The following is a 22,112-nucleotide window of genomic DNA, read 5'->3' as shown; positions in this document are numbered from 1 at the left end:
CATGGAAGTGCAAACGTTTCTTCGACACACTGGTTTTGATTTCTTTAGATAGAAATCTAAGCATGGGATTTCTGGATCATAAAGTAATTTTATTTTTAGTATTTTAAAGGAATCTCCATATTGTTTTCCATAATGGCTGTATTAATTTACATTCCCATCAACAGTGTACAAGGGTTTCAATTTCTCCACATCCTTGCCAACATCTATTATCTTTCATCATTTTGACTATAGCCATTTCAACAGGTGAGAGGTAATATTTCATTGAGGTTTTAATTTTCTTTTCCCTGATAATTAGTGATGTTGAGCACTTTAGATCAAATTGGCCTAACAGACATGTACAGAACATTCCATTCAACAGCAACAGAATAAACATTATTATCAAGTGGGCATGGAACATTCTCTAGGATAGATCATATGTTAGACCTCATACTAAGTCTTAACAAATTTAAGATTGAAATCATATCAAATATCTTTTCAGACCACAATCTTATGAAACTAGAAATCAATAACAGAAGGAAAATTCACAAATATGTGAAAACTAAACAATATTCTCAGGAACAATTATTGAGTCCAAAAGGAAATTAAAAGAGAAATTAAAAGATATTTGGAGACAAACAAAAATGCTAATAAAATATACCAAAACTTATGAGACATAACAGAAGCAGTTCCAAGAGGAAAATTTATAGCATTAAATGCCTCTATCAAAAAAGAATGAAGAATGAAGATATAAAGTACACAACCTAATGTTACACCTCAGGAAACTAGAAATAGAAGAACTAACTAAACCCAAAGTTAGTAGAACAAAGGAAATAATGAAGATTAGATAATAAATGAATAAGTCTAGGAAAACAATAGAAAATATCCACTAAATTAACAGTTTGTTTTTGTAAAACTAAAGTAGCAAATCCTTATTTAGACTAATAGAGTAGAGAGAAAGCTCAAAAATAAATCAGAAAGGAGAGAAGAGACATCACAACTTGCATCATACAGAGGCAAAAATGCTATTAAGAGACTACTATGAACAAGTATACACTAACAAATTGGATATTCTAGAATAAATTGATGAATTCCTAGAAAAATATAACCTACCAAGACTGAATCATGGATTTATAGAACATCTGAACCAAACAATAATGAGTAAAGCCATTGGATCAATAATAGAAAGTCCCCATCAAAGAAAACCCCAGGACAGATGGCTTCATGGCTGAATTCTATCAAACAATTAAAGAACAAGTACCAAACTTTCTCGAGTTCTTCCAAAAATTCTGGGATGAGGATGAACTTTCAAACTCATTTTACAAGGCCAGCATTACTCTGATAGCAAAGCCTGGCAAAGACAGAACAACAACAACAACAAAAAACCCAACAGGTGAGTATCCTTAATCAACATAGAAATCTTTAACAAAATAGTAGAAAATCTTATTCAATAGTAATTAAAAGATCATCTACCATGATAAAGTGGGATTTATCTTTGGGATGTTTAAACATACACAAGTCAATAAATGTGATCCACCGTATTAACAGAATGAAGGTCAAAAATAATATGATTATCACAATAGATGCAGAAAATCATTTGACAAAATGTAATGTTTTTTTCATGATAAGAACTGTCAACAAAACAGGTATATAAGGAATGTTCATCAACCTGATAAAAGCCATATATGGCAAGCCCACAGCTAACGTCATACTCAATGGTGAAACACTGAAGATTTTTCTTTTAAGATCAGGAATAAGACAAAGATAACAATTCTCATCACTTCTATTCGATATATATTGGAAATCCAAGCCAGAGCAATTAGGAAAAAAAGGAAATAAAAGGCATACAAATTGGAAAGGAAGAAGTAAAATTATCTCTGCTTGCTGATGACATAATCTTATATATAGAAAAACTTAAAGACTCCACCAAAAATTTTTAGAACTGATCAATGAAGCCAGTAGAGTTACAGGTTACAAAATCAATGTACAAAAATTAGTAGCATTTGTATACACTAACACTGAACTATCTGAAGAAGAAATTTAGAAAACAATCCTATTTACAATAACATCAAAAACTTAAATACATAGAAGTAAATTTAACCAAGAAGGTGAAACATCTCTATACTAAAAACTATAAAACATTGATTAAAGAAATAGAAGAAGACACAAATAAATGGAAAACTATCTAGTGTTCATAGATTGGAAGAATTAATATTGTTAAAATATTCATGCTACACAAAGGGACCTACAGATTCAATGCAGCCCCCATTATAATTCCAATGACCCTTTTGTTATAGAAATAGCAAAACACAATCCTAAAAATTGCATGGAACCACAAAACACCGCAAATAGTCAAATCAATTCTTAGCAAAAAGAACAATGCTGAGACCCTAATCCAGCAGCGCTAGAGGAATTAAAGACACACACACAGAAATATAGAGGTGTGAAGTGAGAAATCAGGGGTTTCACAGCCTTCAGAGCTAAGAGCCTCGAAGAGAGATTTAACCACATATTTATTAACAGCAAGCCAGTCATTAGCATTGTTTCTATAGATATTAAACAAACTAAAAGTATCCCTTATGGGAAACAAAGGGATGGGCTGAATTAAATGAATAGGTTGGGCTGGTTAACTGCAGCAGGAACACGTGCTTAAGACACAGATCGTTCATGCTATTGTTTGTGGCTTAAGAATGCCTTTAAGCGGTTTTCCGCCCTGGGCGGGCCAGGTGTTCCTTGCTCTCATTCCCCTAAACCCACAACCTTCCAGCTTGGGCGTTAGGGCCATTATGAACATGTCACAGTGCTGCAGAGATTTTGTTTATGGTCAGTTTTGGGGCCAGTTTATGGCCAGATTTTGGGGGGTTGCTCCCAACAAACAAAGCTGCAGGCATCAAAGTCACTGATTTCAAAGTGTACTGTGAAGCTATAGTAACTAAAGCAGAATGGCTCTGGTATGCAATGGAACAGGCTAGAAAGCCCAGAAATAAACCCATTTGTCTATGATAGATTGTATTTCAATAGACAGGCCAAGAACACATGATGGTGAAAAGACAGTGTCCTTGATAAATGGCATTGGGAAAACTGGCTGTCCAAATACAGAATGAAATGAAGAATGAAATTGGACTCTATACATCCCTTATGTAAGAATCAACTTTGGGAGGCTGAGGTGGGTGGATCATGAGGTCAAGAGATCGAGACCACTATGGCCAACATAGTTTCTTGCATATGACCCCAAAAACAGGCAACAAAAGCAAAAAGAGACAAATGAGATGGCATCAAACTAAAAGCTTTTGCACAGCCAAGGAAACAATGAAAAGAGTGAAGAGATAACCCACAGATTGGGAGAAAATATTAGCAAATCATACAACAGATAAGGGTTTCATATCCAAAATATATAAGTAACTCCAATTACTCAATAACAACAAAAAAAGAAATAACCCTATTTAGGAAATGTTCAAAAGACCTGAATAAACATTTCTGAAAATAAGATGTATAAAAGGCCAACTGATATATGAAAAAAATATGGTTTTAAAGCCCATCGCTTCTAACATAGTATTTTAATTCACTACAATATGGAAGGATGGTTTTTTGAAAGTATCTGCACTGGGAAATTTGTACTTGAGCAGCGTTAGTATCCTGAACTCTTTCTCCAGTTTTCCAACCAATAAACAGTAGTTTTCCTAAAATGTCCTGAGATGTAGTAACACCCAAGCATACATGTGAATGTAAATACACACACACACACTCACACACGCCCTTGTGTATGCTGTGTTGTGTTCAAATGTTTTAAATTTAAATAATGTCCCAAGAAAAGGTGCAGTTATGTAATCATTTGTTAATTTTCCTTCAGCCTTGAAGGGAGGAGAAAAGAAAAAAGCGAGCGAGAGAGAGGGTTTAGGCAAAGTTGATTTGAAAAAATAAGCCTCAGAGAGGGATTCCATGAGGGAACCTCTGTTTTTGGCTTGAAGAGTCTACCATCAGAGTGGCTAGTAAAGTCTTGCACAAAAGATTCTGGGGAGATAGGGTTGGCTGGAAAAGTCCTGAGGTGGCAGGGATGCATCCACTGAGTCACCACCACACTCACCTAGTGTCATATGGTTCACAGGAGCCTCCTAACATTATGATACAACAAAGTGTTAAGAGTGGATCTCTGGATTTTGTGATTTTTGCCATTTTCTTTCTGTTGCTCTACACTTTCTATAATGTCCAAATGATTGAAATTTAAATAGCTTTAAAATGATCCTTCAGACTCTTTTACATAGATGTTATAGATCCAATTTTATTTTATTTTATTTATTTTTTATTTTTTATTATTATTATACTTTAAGTTCTAGGGTACATGTGCATAACGTGCAGGTTTGTTACATATGTATACTTGTGCCATGTTGCTGTGCTGCACCCATCAACTCGTCAGCACCCATCAACTCGTCATTTACATCAGGTATAACTCCCAATGCAATCCCTCCCTCCTCCCCCCTGCCCATGATAGGCCCCGGTGTGTGATGTTCCCCTTCCTGAGTCCAAGTGATCTCATTGTTCAGTTCCCACCTATGAGTGAGAACATGCGGTGTTTGGTTTTCTGTTCTTGTGATAGTTTGCTAAGAATGATGGTTTCCAGCTGCATCCATGTCCCTACAAAGGCACACAAACTCATCCTTTTTTATGGCTGCATAGTATTCCATGGTGTATATGTGCCACATTTTCTTAATCCAGTCTGTCACTGATGGACATTTGGGTTGATTCCAAGTCTTTGCTATTGTAAATAGTGCTGCAATAAACATATGTGTGCATGTGTCTTTATAGCAGCATGATTTATAATCCTTTGAGTATATACCCAGTAATGGGATGGCTGGGTCATATGGTACATCTAGTTCTAGATCCTTGAGGAATCGCCACACTGTCTTTCACAATGGCTGAACTAGTTTACAATCCCACCAACAGTGTAAAAGTGTTCCTATTTCTCCACATCCTCTCCAGCACCTGTTGTTTCCTGACTTTTTAATGATTGCCATTCTAACTGGTGTGAAATGGTATCTCATTGTGGTTTTGATTTGCATTTCTCTGATGGCCAGTGATGATGAGCATTTTTTCATGTGTCTGTTGGCTGTATGAATGTCTTCTTTTGAGAAATGTCTGTTCATATCCTTTGCCCACTTTTTGATGGGGGATCCAATTTTATTTGGGTCCAAGAAAGACTTAAAATTTTCCTCAAAATTGCTAGTACTCTAACAAAATAACACTGATTGATTTTTTCTGATTATATAAGCAATATTATTAAGGAATTTAGAGAGCTAAAAAAGCCAAAACAGAATTAAAGGATGTACTTATAATTCCATCATTTCATTACCAAGAGTTAATTAATTTTAATATTTTTATGTATTTTAATTTTTAATTATAAAATTATAACAATAACAATAATAACATGGCTCAGTGCTTTCTTGCCAGACCGTTTTTAAGTATTAAATTTCTCAACTAATTTACCCGTCACCCCACCCCATATGTAGCATAACACTATTTATCTTCATTTTACATGTGGAGAAAAGGAGGCCTTGAAAGATTCGATAACACGGCTAAGTTCACACAGAAATACAGCCAGGATGTAGGCCCAGAGGTGTGGCTGCAGAGCTTGAGTATTCAATCATTCTAAGCTGCTTTAAGGTTGCGTGTGTGTGTGTGTGTGTGTGTGCGCGCGCGTTAGACACAAGACTCATGAATGTGATCATTACTACATAATTTGAGGCCCACAGCTTTTTAAAAACCCAGTCAAGAGGATAAGTAGGGTAATCTTCCCTTGCCACTGGAAGAACATTTTTGCAGATTTTATAACCATTTTGTGTTTCCTCTCCAATGAAACCTCTCATTACAAAACCCCAGCCCTAACACTTATCTTCTGCTTGAGTCACAATCATTTTCTATTTACACCTCTCTGTTCAACTCTGGATTCATTAAAACATCAACTTCATCTATCCATCAAAAAAAGAAATTTGTATTTTGATTTTATATTTCTTTATTTGTGCACCTTGCCATATGATTGTGTTTCTTTAGCTTTTTTTTTTTTTTTTTTAGTACCTAGTAGGTATATATATTTGCAGGGTACATAACATACCTTGATACAGGCATGCAATGCAAAATAAACACATCTTGTTAAATGGAGTATCCATGTGCTTGAGCATTTATTCTTTGTGTTATGAACAATTCAATTATCCTATTTTAGTTATTTTTAAAGGTACAATTAAATTATTATTTACTATAGTCACCCTGTTGTCCCATCAAATACTAAGTCTTATTCAGTATTTCTAAGTATTTTTAAAAAACATTAACAATCCTTACTTCCTCCAGCCATACCTTTTTGAATCTCTGGTAACTATCCTTCTATCTCCATGAGTTCAATTGCTTTAATTTTTCAGCTTCCACAAGTAAGTTAGAAAATGCAAAGTTTGTCTTTATGTGCCTGGCTTTTTTTTTTTTTTTTTTTTTTTTGCGGGGATCAGGGGAGCTTAAAACAAGAAACATTTATTCCCTCATAGTTTTAGAGGCCAGAAGTCTGAAATCAGGGTGTCTGGAGATTTGGTTCTTTCTGGAACCTCTGTTCCATACTTTCCTCCTAGTTTCTGGTAGTTGCAGACAATCCTTGTCATTCTTTGGCTTGCAGCTGCAATCTCCAATCATTGCCTCTGTCTTCACTGACCTTTCCCCCTGTGTGTCTCCTCTGTCTCTCTGTGTTGACATAGCTTTCTTACCCAAATGCCCATTATTAGATTTAGGGTCTACTCTAATGTAGTATAATCTCATCTTAAGTAATCACATCTTCAAAGACCCTATTTCCAAAAAAGGTCACATTTGCAGGTATCAGAGGATAGGACTCAAATATATCTTTTTGGGGGGATACAATGCAACTTATTTTAGGAATCTTCTGGAAAGTTTTCTCATTCCTAAGTAGGAGGTTCAGGGAAACGCAGTCTTTTTTTTTCTCCTTTGGATATTGTCATGTCTGGATATGATGCCTCAACCTGCGGCCACTGCCTTTTTCTTAGTCTGGAGATAAAGGCAATATGCAAAGAAAGACAATTCCAGGAAATCACATAGAATAGGTGCTAGTGCCAAAGAGTGGTGTTATTGTACCTGTCCATGAGTTGTCCTTTCATTTTAACAATTTTTGATCTTTGTGGGTTTATGGTAGGTGTATATATTTATGGGGTACATAAAATGTTTTGATATAGGCATTCAATGTGTAATAATCATATCGTGGATGAGAATTGTTTATTGTCTAAACCAGTTTTATTCAGGATTTCTATTAGTTGCAGCTAATAACATCTTTCGTGATATAATGACACTCAGATTCATTATTAATCAGGTATGCAGTGGCACACCATGAGAATAATAAAGAAAAACAGTTTTAGGGAAAAGATGTCACAAATATGTATACATGTATGCACATATGTATGTATTTGTGTGTACAGCAAGAAATAATGATATTTAGCTTCTGACACAGTTACTTTTTACCATAGAAACATATTACCAAATGACTGTGATTTATGGCTTGTAAATTATTTTAATTTAAGAATTTCTCTGTAGGGCATCCCATCTACAGCCAACTTAAGATTAATTTGTAATTATGCATGACACTTAGGAAGTTTGACCAACTTCAAGCTCTGCTGTCAACTAAACTTTTATTGAAGATTCTGAAGATTTTCCTGTGAGATCTGTAGTGTTATTACAGTGATATGTATGCAACCACTTAGTTCTAAGTACAGAAAAGTGAAGAGTTGGGCAAGGAGGTTGCTGTAGTGGTCTCTGGATAGGTGATGAGAGCTTGATATAGAGCAGTGGAAGTAATATTGGAAAGGATGGATAAACCTTCAAAGGAGGAATGTAAATTAAAATATTAATAGTAAATAGAAATAGACAAGGTACACAACAGAGCCAATTTTGATGCCAAGTAATTGTACACATCCATGAGTTGTCCCTTCTTTTTAACAATTTTTGATCTTTGTGGATTCATGGTAGGTGTATATATTTACGGGGTACATAAAGGGTTTTTGATATAGGCATTCAATGTGTAATAATCATATGGAAGATGGGATATCCATCCCCTCAGTTATTTATCTTTGTGTTAAAAATAATCCAATTATACACTTTTCATTATTTTGCAATGTACAATTACATTAGTATTGCCTATATTCAATCTGTTGTGCTATCAAATATTAGGCCATATTCATTTATTCAAACTGCTTTTGTGTCAATTAACTATCCCCACCTGCCATCCCCGCCCCCCGCTACCTATCACAGCCTCCGGTAACCATCCTTCTATTCTCTGTCTCTGTGAGTTTAGGTGTCTTGATTCTTAGATCCCACAGATAAGAGAGAATATGCGATGTTTGTCTTTCTGTGCCTGGCTTATTTCACTTAACATAATGACTTACAGTTCCATCCATGGTATTACAAATGACAAGATCTCATTCTTTTTATGGCTGAATAGTACTCCATTGAGTATATGTACCATATTTTCTTTAGCCATTCATCTGTTGATGGACACTTAGGTTGCTTTCAAAGCTTGGCTATTATGAACAGAGCTGTAACAAACATGGGAGTGCAGATATCTCTTTGATATATTGATTTCCTTTCTTTTAAGTATATACCCAGAGCAACACTGAGTTCAACGCTAAGTTCCCTAGTCTCTGTGCTCTCCTTTCACCAAGTGCACAGATTCTTTCTCCATGTCACACAGCTGCTGTTGGGGGATGAGGGAGGGCCGGTGTTGGCAATTCAAGACTGCCTTTTCTGCCCTCTTCAGTGCGTCTTTCTGTGACATGAAGTTAAAACCTGGTACTGTGATTGCTCACCTGATTTTTGGTTCTTATACTGGTGCTTTTTTCTGTAGTTAGTTTTTTGAAATTTCATGTTTCTGTGGGGTGGGGGCAGGGGCAGGGGTGGCAATCAGAGGAGCCTCCTAATCCCTCATCTTGCTCCACCTATGGTTGTATTTTTCAATGTGTATCTTTCTATAGAAAGAATGTTAGTCCCGTTTCACAAATATGGTTAAAATATTTTCCCAAGTTTTTCATTTGCTTTTTGAATTTACTTTTGATATTTTCTTTCATATAGACTAATTTTAATATTGTCAATCATCTTCTTAGTGGCTTCTGGGTGTGTCCTTAAAAATAAATACTTTTTTCCCTCAATATTTATTGAGGTAAAATCTGGGCCCTGGTGGAGCTTACAATCCACTGGGAGGAGCAGAAATGGTGAATAATCATAGCACAACATAGTAAGCACAGAGCAATGTGCTGTGGAATCACAAGAGAGGAACTGTTACATTCAGGGTACTATTGGGGGATTGACAGTTTCACAGACTATTTCATAGTGTTGAAAATAGGTGAGGCCGAGAGTAGGGGAAAAGGAGAAGTAAAAGAAAGGTATAGCAAGAACTGAAGCTCAAGAAGCAGGAAGTCAAATTGTCAGATATCTCTTTCATCCTGAAGAGTTGAATCGTACACGATGGTGATAAGAGAAAGGTCTCCCTCATTCATTCTTATCTCTTCTGTGCTACACCTCCAATTTCAATTTTGCCGTCTTTAGTTGTATTGAACTACCAATGATTCCTTAATATTGCTTTCTCATTCTGAATCCTGGACATAATATCCTTGTCTTTCTTATGCACTTGAACATTGGCATACTTATTTTTCAAATGTCAGCTTGGGCATGTTATCATCTCTGTGCCTCCTTTTCCTTGAGTATAATAGAACAGCTGTTCCTCTCATACACTAGCATTCACCCTGAGTATAAGCCTTCTTAGCATATGGTACCCAGAGCTGTAATCTTTTTCACTCAGGTATAGCTTTAGCAAAAGGATAAGTTATTTGATATCATGCTCTTTTCACCCCACAGTACTAACCCAATGTCTGACAAATATTCAGCACTGAATGAATCTTTATTGAGTGAACAAATGGGTGAACGAGTGAGTGAGTAGTTTAATCAGAATACAGTTCTTGCTGAACCAAGGAGATACGAACTTGAAAAGACAAGTTTTCCAGATGATTTTACACTACTGGAAACCTACTGAATATTCTCTAAGAAAAAACTGAATAGTAAAGCAGATTGTCCTACCCAATGTTTCTTTCAATCCACATAAGTATCTAATTGACGTATCTAGCCATATTTCCCTGTGGCAATGATAGATTTTATGCCAAGCTCCTTTTCCAAGTTTTGAATCTGGCTTTTCTTTTTTTTTCACCACAGCATAATAAGTTCTTGTTGTTGTTGTTGAGACCTTCAACTATCTGAAATAATTAACAATTCAAATGTTAATAATACAGAAACACCCTCACAGACACACCTAGAATAATGTTTAATGTTTAACCACGTATCTTGGCACCCCACATCCCAGTTCAGTTGACACAAAATTAACCATCACAGGCAGTTTCTCAAAAAATAAAAAATAGAATTACCATATGATTCAGTAATTCTACTTCTGGGTATATATGCAAAATAACAACTTCCTTTGAAATTACATTTTTGTACTTAGAATTATAGAATCTAGAATCATTTGGAAGTATTAGTAATATTTTGTCCAACCATTAACATTTTATACTTTTTCTCATCAGTCTTGTCCTAGTTAGCCTCAAATTTTCTAACCAGTAGAATTATCTCTCTGCTTACGACTTGCTGACCCCAGATATGTATGAAAGAGACTGCCTCTGAGAGTGGGAATACAAGGAAGAAGTTACCACGGCTTGCTGCATAACAAAGGGTGGGCCTCTACTAGTAGTTCTAACTCCAGAAGTGCAATATCAGAAGAAATAAGCCAAAATTGTGGATTGGGGAGAATAGAAGTTTTAATAGCACAATTAGGTGATTATAGCTAACAAGAATTTATTGTAAGGGGGAGGCAAGATGGCTGAATTGAAGCCTCCACTGATCCTCCTCCCAAAATATACACACACAAGAACAGCAAATTTTAACAACTATACACACACACACAGACAAACACACACACACTCAAAACACCGTCTTAAGAACTGCAAATTAGATGAGTAATCACAGCATCTGGTTTTAATTTCTTATTGCTGAAAGAGGAGCTGAAGAGGGTAGGAAAGACAGTTTTGAATCGCTGATGCCAACCCCCGGGCCCCCGGCAGCCGCTGCATGGCACAAAAAAACCCATGCACTTGGCGAACAGAGAGCAAAGAGACTAGAGGGCAGGGCATTGAACTCAGTGCTACCCTGTCACGTGGGAGAGCATAACTGTGCTAGGGTCAGCCAGCACCCACCCACGGAAGGCACATTTGAACCAGTCCTAGCCAGAGGGGAATCACCCAACGCAGAGTTCAGAAATTATATTTCTTGGCAAACCTTGCCACCAGGAACCTAAGTGCTTTGGGATCCTAGGTAAACTTGAAAGGCAGTCTAGGACAAAAAGACTGCACTTGCTAGTGCTGGGCTGGGCTTAGAGCCAGTGGAGTAGGATGGCGTGTAACCTAGGGAGATAACCAGCTGGGGGGCTAAAGGGTATGCTTGCACCACTCTTCTTAATAGCAGATTTGATCAAGCAGGAAAAAGAATTAGTGAGCTTAAATTAGGTTATTTGAAAGTACCCAGTCAGAGGAGATGAAAGACAAAAGAATATAAAAGAATGAAGCACACCTACAAGGTCTAGAAAATAGCCTCAAAAGTGCAAATTTAAGAGGTACTGGCCTTAAAGAGAAGACAGAGAGAAAGGGCTAGAAAGTTTATTGAAAAAGATAATAAAAGAGAACTTCCCCAAACTGGAGAAAGATATCAATATCTAAATGCCAGAAGGTTATAGAACACCAAGAAGATTTCACCCGAAGAAGACTATCACAAGGCGTTTAATATTTAAACTCCCAAATGTCAAGGATTATAAAAGGATCCTAAAATCAGCGAGAGAAAGGAAACAAATAAGATACAAAGCAGCTCCAATATGTCTGGCAGCAGACTTTAAAATGGAAACCTTATAGGCCAGGAGAGAGTGGCATGACATATTTAAAGTGCTGGAAGAATAAATAAATAAGTAAACTTGCCCTAGAATAGTATATCTGGTGAAAAAATACTTCATGCTTGAAGAAAATCAGGATATCGAAGAGATACCTGTACTCCCATGCTTTTTGCAGCATTATTCACAATAGCTAAGATTTTGAAGCAACTTAAGTGCCTATCAACAGATGAATGGGTAAAGAAAATGTGGTACTTATATGCAACGGTGTACTATTCAGTCATAAAAAGAATGAGATCCTGTCATTTGCAACAACATGGCTGCAACTAGAGATCATTATGTTAAATGAAATAAGCCAGGCACAGAAAAACAAACTTCTCAAGTTCTCACTTATTTTTTTTTCTTTGTGGAAGCTAAATATTACAATAATTGAACTAATGAAGATAGAGAGTAGAAGTATGGTTACAAGAGCCCAGGAAAGGTAGTGGAGTGGGGGGAATGTGGGGATGGTTAATGGGTCCAAAAAGTAGTTAGAAAGAATGAAAAAGACCTAGTATTTGATAGCACAACAGGGTGGCTATAGTCAATAATAATTTAATTGTACACTTTAAAATATACAATAGAGTATAATTGGATTATTTATTTATTTATTTGAGACAGAGTTTCACTCTTGTTGCCCAGGCTGTAGGGCAATGGTGTGATCAGTGCAATGACTCCATGTCGGCTCGCTGCAACCTCTGCCTCGTGGGTTCAAGCAATTCTCCTGCCTCAGCCTCCCAAGTAGCTGAGATTACAGGCACGTGCCACCACATCCGGCTAATTTTTATATTTTTGGCAGAGATGAGATTTTTGCCATGTTGGCGAGGCTGGTCTCGAACTCCTGACCTCAGGTGATCCACCCACCTCAGCCTCCCAAACTGTTGGGATTACAGGTGTGAGCCACCGTGCCCAGCCTGGATTATTTCTAATACAAGGAATAAATGCTTGAGGGGTTGGACACCTCAGTTATCATACGATATTATGCATTGCATGCCTGTATCAATGTATCTCATGTACCCTATAAATATATATACCTATTTTGTACACACGAAAAGTAAAAGTTAAAAAATTAAAAAGCATTTATTGTATATTTTATAATAACTAGATTTAGAATGATACCAACACAAATAAATGATATATCACAATGAACCTGATTTGTTCATTACACATTGTATGCATATATTGAAAAAATGAAAACATCATATGTACCCCATAAATATGTACAAGTGTTATGTATCAATTAGAAAAGAAAAAGAAGTCAGGAAAGTGTTCCGGAGGTGGTAAGCAGAGGTAGGAAAAAGAGAAGGGAGACTTAGCAATGAGAAAATGAGGCAAAATACATATAGTACAGAAAATCTTCAATCCTGTATTGTTTTCTTGTGATTCATTCACTTAGGATGGGACTGTAGAAGGGCTGTCCTCTCATCCAGCTCTCCTGTGAAGTGCTTCTAAGGCATTACTTCTTTAGATCTTCCCATTGAAAGACTACTGGAGAGAGGCTACAGGCTGTTACCCCATGGATGTTGCAGAAGTCTAGTCTGAAATTGTCAGAAGTACATGATGTGCCTCAGCATCCCTACTCCAATGACTGAAGTCAAAGAGTTGTGAAGAGGGGTGAGGCTGAACAGCTATCTCTGAGGAATTAGAGTTATGGCCATTAATGCTTAACTGAAGAAAGGAAAATGAGCATACAAAATGGAATACTAGAGCAGATGCCAACTCTTGTCTTTTAAATTCAAATGTAGGGAGCCTGCAGCTGGAGTACTGTTGACATATCACATGCAAGGCATAGAGGTGTAAGATATTTGCCAGATCTGGGTATGAGACTAATGTACTACCAACTTTGGTCAACATCTAATCAAGATCAGAAGCTAGGTGTGCCCAAACCTACAATTTGATCAATCTCAGTGTCTGTAGCTGAGTGAAGTTCTGATAAAATAAGGATAGACACTCACTATCAAAATGAATAGCACCTGGTGAATAGAATGATTATGGCTCAACATCAGTTGGTGACCCAAATTGACCCTGGCAATTTACTCGCAATGCAAACTCTCACTATTTTTTGATGAAATAACAAATATAATCTTATGATAACAAAAGGCACTGGGAACTATGAGAGGTGGCAACAAGGGAGGGAGACAGGGTTGAAAAACTATTGGATACTATGCTCAGTACCTGGGGGATGGGAACAATTGCGCCCCAAACCTCAGCATCACACAACATACCCGTGTAACAAACTTGCACATGAGCCCCTGAATCTAAAATAAAAGTTGAACTGCAACCGAACACTGCATGTTCCCACTGATAAGTGGCAGTTGAACAATGAGAACACCTGGACACAGGGAGGGGAACAAGCAACACATGCCAGGGCCTGTTGAGGGGTGGGGGGCAGGCGGAGGGAACTTAGCGGGCAGGTCAATAGGTGCAGCAAACCACCAAGGGACATGTATACCTATGTAACCCACCTGCACCTTCTGCACATGTATCCTGGAACTTAAAGTAAAATATAAATAAATAAATAAATAAATAAACAAATAAATAAATTCGTATGCTACAGGTCACTGCCCACACCATTAAATCACAGTGACTAGTTATGGGGTTTTGTCAGCCATGGTTTTTTAAACTCTCCAGGTAATCCCAGTGCACAGCCAAATTTGAGAATCAGTGTTTTACATAATAGTTTGCAGCTGGGAACACTTTATTGCGAACTATACCTTCAAAATCTTTTATGACAGTATTTCACATTTCTATAATGGATGTGGATCTGACATTGATGGGATTTGGAACATACTGCCCCAAAATACGGCACCTTTTGTACCGGTTTAAAAAACCGGTACAATCTAGGAAGGTCATTTTTTTTAAAACGTTTTCCTGTCCTTCTCTGAAGCAAGTTATAAGACGTTTTTTCCATAGGCGCCCTCCCTATACTTGGAGGAAAGGAACATCTTTGTCTCTGGAAGCACAGGGACACAGTAAAGAATGTGCACAAACAGGCCTTGCGAAGCCCCTCCCAGTTTATTAGCCATTAGATCATACCCTCTTTGTCCAATCCATACTTATGCATGGCTGTCTACTCTTCATCAAACCAAAGATAAAAATACACAGGTCTCTGTTTCTTTGGGTTTTCATTTCTGAATCCTTCTACGTCAAACAAAACTCACATTGAATAGATATGTACGATTCCCTCTTGCTAATCTGTCTTCTGTTATAGAGGTCTCTGCCATAAACCTGGAAAAAGGTGAGGAAAAGACAAATATTTTCTCCCTTACAACAACAAGCAGACCCTCCAAAATCCAAACTCACTTTGATAAGTTATAAATTTGTGGAAGGCTTGATGCTTTCTTAAGTCGAATGTTTTAATGTGGGCTGTGGCCCTAAAATTCCAAGACAAGTCCTAGTGCTGGGCTGGGCTTAGAGCCAGTGGAGTAGGATGGCGTGTGACCTAGGGAGATACCAGCTGTGGGGGCTAAAAGGTGTGCTTGGTGATGCTACAAGAGCACATGTTCTTTATTCAGAAACTGCTGTTGTGGATCTAGAGCCTTTGATATGATACATTCTTCCCATGGAGCCCATTAGCATATGCAGTAAATTGATAGAGACCAGCTTCATTAGCAGGATGCCAGCAAAGTCAGGGGAAAAAGTCAATGAAGCCCACTTACTTCCAGCATCAGGAAGAATTTTATATTTAATATTTTCTGGAGTGCAATGTTGAAATGCCATTTCTATTGATTTACGTTTGGTGGAAAGGCAGCAGTGGGGCATGGTGATCTTTATGAGCTCTCACAATCTTGCTGGCTGATGTGGTTTTCATGCGATCCTGTTATTTAGTGTTATAACTGGTCTTGGTCATTTTATATTTCAAAATTCTGATGGGGAGCAATACCCCATTTACTACTGGAACATTAAAACGAAGTTCAGTTCTACTGTTCCAGAACTTGGGTACTTTTCCTGTAAAATCTTTATTTTCCAAATTTATATACTTTTAAAATCTATATAGCTCTGTCTGAGACACTGAATTATCCCAGGTGTTCATTTTGCCAGGGTAATTTCTCACTATTCTTTGCTCTTTCTCCCCCTTTTTTCTTTATCCTTTACTTCTGATTTCTCATTGTTAGGAGGTAAATGAAGAATGGAGTAAAATGAAATAGTATAGTTCTAACTGGCAGCTCTCTTGAGTAACCACCATATAAAATTTGATTTAGCACATAAAACACCTACGGGGGTAGAATTGAATCAGTGTCTTAAGCCTCTAGAATTTATAAAAACCTGATATTCTTACATTGCTTAATTTTAACGAGTACAGTTTTTAATTTAGCCCTACTTCTCATTGCATGTGTTAGAGTTTAAATATATTACCATTTCAATTTATTTTGAGGAACCATTTTTTTTAAAAGACAAAATGGGTTCACTTTTGGAATCACTTTTTTAAAAAACTGAATCCATGCTTAATGATATGGTTTGGCTCTGTGTCCCCACCAAAATCTCACCTTGAATTGTAATAGTCTCCACGTGTCAAGGGTGGGACCAAGTGGAGATAACTGAATCATGGGGACGGTTTTTCCCTATGCTGTTCCTGAGATCTGATGGTTTTATAAGTGTCTGGCATTTCCCCTGCTTTCACTCATTCTCTCTCCTATCACCCTGTGAAGAAGTGCCTTCTGCCATGATTGTAAGTCTCCTGAGGCTTCCCCAGCCATGTGACACTGTGAGTCAATTAAACCTCTTTTCTTTACAAATTACCCAATCTTAGGCAGTTCTTTATGGCAGCGTGAGAATGGACTAATACACTTAACATTAAAATGAAAATGATTACGAAGTTGTGAGAGTAACTTATTCTTATTGTGGTAACATTTACTCTTTCACTTGTAAAATGTTACAATTGGGGTATACTTCTAAAGTGTAAATAATCTTAAATTATTGCAGGAGAAATTTAGAATAGAACATATAGTGTATTTCCTAAATCCATGTTCCCCTGGCCTATAGCATAAGTTCTTGAACATTATATAATGAAGATTGATTCACTTATTTATTCACAATTATTCATTGAATGCCTGGTGCTTTCCATGAACTGACTTGGGCATGAGGATGGAATATAGAACTCTCAGCACACTTCCAAATAGAGAGATGTTTAAAAACATTTAAACAAATACAGTACGTTCAATCACAACTGTAATGGCTTTGTGTATGTGAATGCTATAGGACCACAGCAAGGCCATGCAAATACTTTTCTGAGATACTCAGAAACATGTTCATTGGGAAAATTATATTTGGGTTGATTTTTGAATTGGTAAGGAGTTCACAGGAAAAAAACAAATGAAATAAATTCCAGGCATAAAATAAAGCGTATGCAACTACAAACAATGCAGGGAGCTTGGCAGGGACTTGGCTCTCAGAGTGAAAGTGGGGCAGTTGCAGGTGATGAGGCCCAAGGGGCATCCAGGGTCTGGGAAGTCATGCTAAGTGGTCTGAAGTTCATTCATTTGGGAAATTACTTCTGTTTAAGGCATAGTCAGTCCTTACACTTTAAAGGGTAGATATGACATCAGTGGAGAGCTGGAAGAGGGATTGACAGTTTAGAAAGCCAACATAGCAGTCCAACTGAACACCAACAACTGAAAACAAAACCACGTTTTAAAACTGCATGTTGATTACAAAAGCCTTGTTTTTATCTGAAAATGTGTGTTTTACAAGTTAAAATGCAACCACTATAAAGGATGGCTTCCAAACTTCTTATGACCTCAAAATAGAAAGGCATTGTCAGGGAGACAATGAAGCCTAAAAATAATTTTGAAAATCTGAATGCTCTCAGGGTAGCTTTTAAATGCTGGCCATGACTATGTTTTTCATCCTGGTGTGTTCCCAGTTGGAAAATCTCCTCTCCTGTAAACAAACAAACAAACAAACAAACAAAAACACCTTATTTTTACCACCTTTGTGTTATACAGAATGCTTTACAATATTTCTATCCATGCCAAAAAGTTATACTTACATGTTTTCACTATTATTGTTCTATCAAACAATCACATAGTTTTTCTGTATTTGACAGATCTCCATTGAAATACATGAAAGAAATTAAATAGAAAATATATCTGTCTTGGCCCATGTTGGGGCAACTGGGGAAAATTTTCCCAGCTCCTAAGCTCTCCATGGGAATGGTTGAGGCCTCCACTGAGACTGCCCATTGAGACTGAAGCTTGACTTTTTCTTCTTTCCAGATTTTTTTCTTTTCCTTTCCCCAGGTAGTGATCCCCGGGGGACTCCTTACTAATTATCCTGTTTGCTAAACTCCATGTCAGATTTTGCAACCTGAGAAACTCAAGTGTATGACCCTTAGAAAAATCACTGAGAGTAAGTGGTAGAGCAAGAATTTTAAATTCATATCTGTTGGCTACAATGTCCATTTGGAAAACCTTGATAAAAAACTATTACCAATTCAAAATAATGCATCAACTAAAATTATTTAAGCTAAATTCAATTGTCTGAGAACTACCCAAAAAACTTGCTCCTATGAAACGATCAAATAAATGTCTGCAGTTGATGCTAATTTAATCAGCTGTGGTGGTGAAAAGACCACCATGCAATCAATTGTGGGACTGAGTAGACTTTCTCAGACCTTATAAGAATAAGTTCGAATCATTCGTGGGACAGGATAACTGACAGTTCTGCAATGGGCTGACTCTTTTGGAACAACCTTGCAGACCCCCTTATTCATCAATGGCAGTTCTATTAAGACTTGCCCTTTCTCCCTCTACTCCACCCTTTCAGTACTCCCTAACTTTAAAAGATGCTTTATTTTTAATTTTCAGTTACTATGGGTACATAATAGGTGTATATATTCATGAGGTACATGTGATGTTCTGATAAAAAAGCATACAATGCAGAATAATCACAGCAGGGCAATTGGAAAATCTATCACCTCAAGCATTTATCATTTTTTGTATTAGGAACATTCCAATTTCATCCTTTTAGTAATTTTAAAATATACAACATATTATTACTGAATATAGTCATTTTATTCTGCTATCAAATACTAGATCTTATTCATTCTATGGAACCACATTTTTGCACTCATTAGCAATCTTCATTTTTTCCTTTATTTTTATTGTTAGCATTTGACACCATCTATTGTTACTTTGTTAATTCATTTTGTTAATTTTCTCTCTTCTTTCCCACTAGACTGCCAGCTCCATAGGACATGGATTTTTGTCTATTTTGTGCCCTCCTATATCCCCAGCACCTACATGAATGCCTGATACATAGTAGGCCGTCACTAGCATTTGTTGAATAAGTGAATAACCAAATGGTTATTTCTTCTTTGCAAAGGGTTTCCTGGGAAGAGTTGTTTCTTTCTATATATAAATCCCTGAAAATTTAGTGTAGACTTGAATTATAAGATCCGCCTCATTACAATATAGTCACATGCTTACTTAAATACATTCATATTAACTCATCTTCAGTCTTTTTAAATAGAACTCAAAACCTGTAATCAAGTATTTAAATACATCAGGTATCTATCGATTTCACACTTTTCTTGGATTTGTCTCCATCCCCTTCTTCTTCACCATCAGCCTGAGAATTTTACTACCCACTCATCCGTGTTGTATCCCTATTTCCTACATTCCATGTTTTCCCCTCTCATCATTTACTTCCTAACATTTGGTGGAGCACTTCCTCCAGTAACTTTCTTTACCCATTATAGAGTGTCCATTCACACTCTAAATGTTTTTATTTTATTTTCATGTTTGATAGTTCAGTTGTGTACGATATTTTAGTTTGGAAATCACTTGTGCTTTAAAATGTGCAAATACTTCTTCATTATCTTGTAGGTTCCCATTTTGTCAGTGAGGCATCCAATGCCATTCTGATCTTTGATCCTTAGTATCCCAACTCCCTGGAATATATTAAGATTTTCTCTTTATTATTGGTGTAGGTTTTGATGATTGTGTATTTTTATTATCATTTTGCTCTTACTAAGTGGGCACTTTCAGTCTGAGGAATTCATGTTTTTTACTTCTGGAAAGTTTACTTAGAAGATTTCAAGAATACTTTTCTGACATTTTTTTTCTCACTGTTTCTTTCTGAATCTCTTGTTGTTTAGATTTTACTCATCTCTTACTTATCCTCTAATTTTCTAAAGTTTTTTTAATCCTATTTCTCATTTTTTTCTGCTTTGAGATATTGTCTTGAAGTTATCCTCTAAACTTTTATTAACATTTCAATTTTATTTCCAAGGTATCATTCTAGCCTCTCAGTTGTTTTTTTTCTTAATTTTAATACTATCTACTGCTTCTTCAACGAATGTAGTATTTTGTCATTTTCCTAAAAATTGTATTTTTGTATTATTATCATTACTTTAGTTTTCTTCTGCCTATAAACATATCGTTCTCCCCCTTCCTCTCTTCCACTCTTCCTTTTTCTCTTTCTTTTTCTCTATTCTCTGTTTTTCATGTTATGGTTTCTCAAGTGCCAGAATTTTTGGCATGTATATTTGCAAGTGAGATAACAATAAAATTATTGCATATGCTTTGTGCATAAATGAGGCTTATAAAATATTGGCCTTTGCAAATAGGTAGGTAAGAATTCCAGCCATTTAATCAGGAGCTCCACAAATGGCAGTATTTCTAGGCCTTTGCTCCTGAGCCAATCAGGAACTATTTTATGGTTTCTCAGACTGAATGTAGATAGTGTTGGGATATTCTCACAGTTCTATTAACAGAACACACTTAATTATCCTGTTTTAACTATGGCATTCCACCCTGTCTTCAGTGGTGCCTAGTGCCCTCTTGTCTATATCCTCTCTGGCTTAACCTCTCTAGAGAATAAATTGCAAGACCTGGAGGGCAGGGGTGGAGAGGTATCCAGACACTGTTGGTTGGGTCAAGAGATTTAAGGTCACATTGGTCCTTTTAAAAATTTGCAACCAATTCTCCAATGTTAAACCCACCTTGTGAGCAAAAAATTCAAGATTATTTTTTCAATCATACCACCAAAAATAAAAAATAAAAAAAAAAACCTGGAGAGAAAAGGTTTTGCTTACTATTCTCAAGGCTTTCTATGGTTTTCTTATTAGAAACATTTTGTTTCATGTTAGCTTCCTTACTGAGGGTTTGGCTTCCAGCTTTCTTTTACCTAATTAATCAGTTATTTCTATGTGTAGAGGTATAAATCATATTCATTGTTGCTCATTATTTCAAATTAATAATAGTTTTTCTAAATTTTAAGAAATTTCTACATTGTATAGCTGATGTATCCCACAAAGATAAGAATCAGAATCCCATATTCCAAACCTCCCTTTCAGCAAGAAACAGACACATGACCTTTGGCTCTATCAACAAGGAACACTATGGGCAAATTTCATTCAAAATTGAGCAGGGTGTGAAAATAGAACAAGCAGCATCTTCCATCCTGTCTGTCTGGCCCAGTTGGTAAAAGAGGCATCTATGGGTCAGTGAAAGCAGGAACTACTTGCTATCACAGAAATAGTGATAGGAAAAATGGAAAAATAATAATGATTGTAAAGTCCAGCTCCCAGTCTTTATTGATGGTAGCAGTTGCTTTCATATCTGCAGCTGCACTTTCCCAATTAAGACAGTTGTGCTTCTTGATGTAGTGTGCTAGCTTCTAGATGCTTTCTCTAGACCTCACAAAACTGTGAGCCCCCTTATATCCCTTACTAAACCACTGCATTTGTTTGGTTTTGCATTGCTATAAAGAACTACCTGAGACTGGGTAATTTATAGAAAAATAAGTTTAATTGGTTTATGGTTCTGTATGCTCTACAGGAAGCATAACACCAGCATCTGTTTCAGGGGAGGCCTCTGGAAGCTTATGATCATGGCAGAAGGTAAAGTGGGAGACAGCATATCACATGGCAAAAGCAGGAGAAAGAGTGCGAGGGGAGATGCAACCAGGTCTCATGAGAACTCACTCACGATCATGAGAACAGCGTTAAGGGGATGGTGCTAAACCATTCATGAGAAATCCACCCTGAATTAGTCCATTCCCATGCTGCTAATAAAGACATACCCAAGACTGGGTAATTTATAAAGAAAAAGAGGTTTAATGGACTCACAGTTTCACATGGCTGGGGAGGCCTCACAGTCGTGGTGGAAGGAAAAGGAGGAGCAAAATCACATCTTAAATG

The sequence above is a fragment of the Macaca mulatta genome, chromosome X, assembly GCF_049350105.2.
Source record: "Macaca mulatta isolate MMU2019108-1 chromosome X, T2T-MMU8v2.0, whole genome shotgun sequence".
NCBI classification, from domain to species: domain Eukaryota; kingdom Metazoa; phylum Chordata; class Mammalia; order Primates; family Cercopithecidae; genus Macaca; species Macaca mulatta.
This window is presented reverse-complemented; position numbering follows the sequence as displayed.